Genomic DNA, 4,505 nt, shown 5'->3' with positions numbered 1-4,505 from the left:
ACAGAATTATGGAGCTGAGGCCTCATGTCAGGTGCCTGGTGTCTGGGAGGATGGCAAACACCTTCCATTTCTTGCAGGAACACCTTCTGGGTCTCTAGGGTTTAAACCTAGCTCAACCAGAAAACAGGCTGGCTTTCACGGGACCCACAGCTGGGGCTCACCGCAACAGGAGGAACTGTGTTAAAGGGTCTCAGGTTTAGGAAAGTTGAAAACCACTGAGCTAAGAGGCAAAGGACTGGACCAAGCTGGAGAGCACAGGTCTTCCTTATTTTGAGAACCAGCAAAGTCGGTGATAAAAAGTGTAGATTCCCAGACAGGAGGCAGGTAGAACAGGAGGCAGCAGAGAGCTGGGATCAAGTGAGGGGCATCCTGGCTGGTGCCTAGGGTGTTGAGTCATGGCTGCGGAGGCAGGAAAGGGGGCGGGGCATCAAGCACAGGCTTGTAACTTTCCAGGTGGTGAGGGATGCTTGTGATTGACAGGTATTCTGTGAGAAGGGATGGGAAGCTCTGGTTTGGGCTGGCTGTGTGGAAGTGGGAGGGGAGTCTAATGACAAGTGTTCAAGTGATCAGGATCGGGCTGGAAAGGGTGCGGATTCAGAGGAGCAAAGCCATCCATACAAGCCTGCCTGGGTTGCAGCTGGCTGGGGCAGGGGAAGGGAAGTCACCTTTGCTCTGATGTGTCAGATTCTGTGTGAGAATTCATTTCCCAAGTGATCGTTCCCAAAAGGAGATTTGCTTATAGCAGTTAGGGCGCCCATCATTGACCTATGAGGAACAGAGCTGTGAGGTACAGAGGCTCAGGAGACTGGAGACACAGCCCAAGCAGTAAAGTTCTTTCCTTGTAAGCACGAGGACTTGACTCAACCCCCTAGAACCCACATTTAAAAAAGAAAAGAAAAGAAAAGAAAAGAAAAGAAAAGAAAAGAAAAGAAAAGAAAAGAAAAGAAAGAAAAAGAAAGAAAGAAAAATGCAGCCAGACATGGTGATGCACGCCTTTAGTCCCAGCATTGGGAGGCAGAGCAGGCAGAGCTCTGAGTTCGAGGCCAGCCTGGTGAGTTCCAGAACAGCCAGGGCTACACAGAGAAACCCCATCTCAAACAAAACAAAAAACAAAACAAACAACAAAAAGGAAATACCCTGGATGGTGGTGACACTTGTAACCATAGTACCAGAAAAACAGAGAACAATTCTTAGGGCTCACTGGCCAGCAACCCTTCCTCCCCTATTTGCTGAATTCTAGGACAGTGAGAAACTCTGACACACAAAACAAAAACCCAGCAAGACAGAGAAGGCAAACAACATCTCAAGGAGGACACCGAGGTTGTTATCCAGCCTCCACAGGTATGTGTACAGTCATGCATGTATACACACAAAACACAAGACCAAACAAACAAAGGCTCGGCTGAATGAAGACGTTTGCTTAAAGACCTGGGAAGTTACAGCTAGGGGAGTGGTGGGAAGACGAGAATTGGAATGGGCCCTAAAGAGGAAAGTTTTAAAGTTTAGGGGAAGGCTTTGTACTTTGAACTTACTGTGGAAGATTTTGATTATTTGATTTAAAACAAACAAACAAAAAAACAAAAAAAGCAAAGACTATGGCAATTTTATTATTACTCTCAATGGTATTTCAGAGACCAGGACCAGTCTGATCCTTTAGCCACCCTTTCCCAGGCCCTTGACTTGAAGCGTATTAACAAATGTGTTATCTTAATCAAAGGAGGCAGAAACCAAAGGTAGCAACTACTCAACTTCTGAAACCCAAGATTCCTATATAAGGGAGAGACAGGAATGATTAAGGATAGGTGATGTGACATTTTACCTTCAAACAGTTGTCCCTATGTCCCGGTCCACTCAGATCAACAGTCTGTCATGTGGAGAAGAGAGATTGAATTCAGAGAGTCAGAACAGCTAGAGCATCGGTTCTCAACCTGTAGTCCGTGACCCCCTTTGGGGATCACGTATCGGATATCCTGTACATAGGATCTTTACATTGTGACTCAGTAGCAAAATTACAGTTATGAAGTAGAAACAAAGGTGATTTTATGGTTGGGGCGTCACCATGCATGGGGAACTGTATTAAAGAGTCACAGTTTTAGGAAGCTTGAGAGCCTCTGATCTAGAGTGTGCTGGAGGTAGGGAAGGCAGAGAGAGTCCTAGGAGGACAGAGTTCAGGCAAGGGGAAAACTGCTTCTAGGAAAGCGCCAGGGATGCCCCCCCCCTCGCCCAACAGTTACAAAGATGCAGTGTGGTATGGCTAGGCACAGGACACCTGGCCTCCACCTCTGTCTTTCTCTACCTCTGACTTACGTTCTCCTCTTCTTGAGGTAGGTAGGCTCTTCTGGGGCCCGTGTGATGCTTAAAATAGACCGTCAACAAGATTTAAAATTACCGTGGAAGCTAACCTTCGGGTACGTCTGGGAGAGGGATCTTCTAAATTAGGTTAATTGAGGTGGGAAGACCCTCCTGGAATATAAGTGTCCCAGACCCAGAAAGGGAGAAAAAGAAAGCCAAATGCCAGTGTTCCTCTTTCTCTGCTTCCTTACTGTGGATGTGACCTAATGCCTCACACCCCTGCCGCCATGCCTTCCCTACCTGGATAGACTGTACCCTTCTAAACCATGAGCTGAAACAAACTGTCCCTGTCTTCCTTAAGTTGTATTCATTGGTTATTTCATCATATCAGCAGTGAAAAGGGGAAATTGATACAATGTGTACACGAACCTAAAGGGAATTGATACAATGTGTACATGAACCTCATGTATGCTAATAAAGGCTTAGGTCCCTAGCCAGAGCTAGGAGCAGAGGATGCTCCCGCATTAACCATTTAGTTTGGAGATGGGTGAAAATGGCATCTCTACCAACTTGGAAAGGGGTCATGTCATGTTTGAGTTCCAAACAGTGACGTGCCACATCTCAAAAGGAATCCAGTGCAGACTGATACAACTTTCCTTAGCCTCAGTGTCAGGGAAGGAACAGGCATGACAAGCCTGAATTTAATACAGCTAAAAACTGGAAGGATTGAGCAAGACTCTGGTGCCTGGTTTTACCTGCAAACGATCATGCTGGTGTTTCTGCACTTGCCACAATGAGGCCTTGAAATAGAAAATCAATCCGGTTACAAGGAAATAATAGCACTGTGGAGCCAGGCATTTTTGGCTGACAAAGTCATATTCCTCCATTTACTTCTTGCCTCCTTTTCTTCTTCCCTCAGCACGTCACCCATCCTGTCTACTCAAACCTGCTGAACTATGCTCTAGTTTATAGAAATGTGGGCCTAACAGGAGACCCCAGAAGGTGTAGCTTAGAAATAACAAAGCCAGAGGGAGTTTAGAAAGACACCATATCTTTATTCCTTTATTTTGCTAGTGAAGAACCTGAGCCCAGAGAGGGCCAAGAGTCCCAGAATAACTGAGCAGTAGAATCCAGAAAACCCATGTTGGGAGCTGCTCCCCCCAAGTCCTTCTCAGGGGGCCTCTCATCCCTCTCGGTCACTTCTCCATGGGCCTCTCTCCCAGCTATGCTCTCACTCGTAGCCACAGCTTGTAACCAGTCCTCTCCAAGCTCAGGCCCAAGTCTCTCAGGTTGTATCTGTGACATGCAGCAGATAGTGACAGGACAGGGAATAGAGCAGCCAGGGCTAAAGGGGACAGCTTGATGGGGAGATCTATGGGTATCTCCTATAAAGTGACCTCTTGGCCCCAGAACAAAGTGCTTCTCTAAAACACCATGGATCATGGCTTGTGGGAGACTACATGACACATGCCGGAGATTCTTTTCAAGCCACAATAACTTTGGATCCGTGGCAGCAAGTCTGTCTACTGGGCCCAGACAGCACCCTCCAGGCTATGGTTGTGAGGGAAGGAGATCTCGGGCTTTGCTCGGTTAGGAGCACTGCCTACCAAGATACCTCTCCAAACACAGAAAGCTCAAGGGAACAGCTGGTAAGGACTCCCTGCCCTAATGAGTCAACTCTAAGTCGACAAGTACCCTTACAAAGAGGGCAAAACCCAGCACTGAGTTTATGATCCTAGCCGTTATCCAACAGCATTGTCTCTAATCCTCTGGAAGACAGGAGTTCACTACCTACTTCGAAGAGATGAGAAAATGAAGTCAAGAAAGGCTAAGTACCTTAGTTATGGTTACTATTGCTGTGCTAACACAATGACCAAAAGTAACTTGAGGAGGAAAGGGTTTATTTGGCTTACACTGTCCATCATCAAAGGAAGTCAGGGCAGGAACTCAAGCAGGGCCGGAACCTGAAGGCAGGAACTGATTCAGAGGTCATGGAGGGGTGCTGCTTACTGGATTGCTCCTCATGGCTTGCTCAGCCTGCTTTTTTTTATAGAACCCAGGACTACCAGCCCAGGGATGGAAACACCTACAATGGATTGGGCTCTCCCCTACTGATCACAAATTAAGAAAATGCCCTATAGGCTTACTACAACTTTATCTTATAGAGGTATTTTATTCTTCTCTCCCTCCCTCTATCTGTTTTCCTTCCTTCC

General features: G+C 46.8%; 1 long non-coding RNA gene across 2 annotated transcripts; it reads left to right on the top strand.

Moving 5' to 3' along the window:
• On the top strand, positions 1–4,505 carry Gm41615. 2 transcript variants are annotated; one of them, XR_876939.3, is made up of 3 exons: positions 1–31; positions 1,241–1,341; positions 4,346–4,505. It is a non-coding gene; the product is annotated as a predicted gene, 41615 (long non-coding RNA). The 2 variants fall into 2 exon arrangements; XR_876940.3 differs by lacking the exon at positions 4,346–4,505 and adding an exon at positions 2,329–4,130.

Source organism: Mus musculus, chromosome 17 (assembly GCF_000001635.26).
Source record: "Mus musculus strain C57BL/6J chromosome 17, GRCm38.p6 C57BL/6J".
Taxonomy (NCBI): domain Eukaryota; kingdom Metazoa; phylum Chordata; class Mammalia; order Rodentia; family Muridae; genus Mus; species Mus musculus.
The sequence above is the reverse complement of the archived record's forward strand: the minus strand, read 5'-3'. Positions and strand labels throughout refer to the sequence as shown.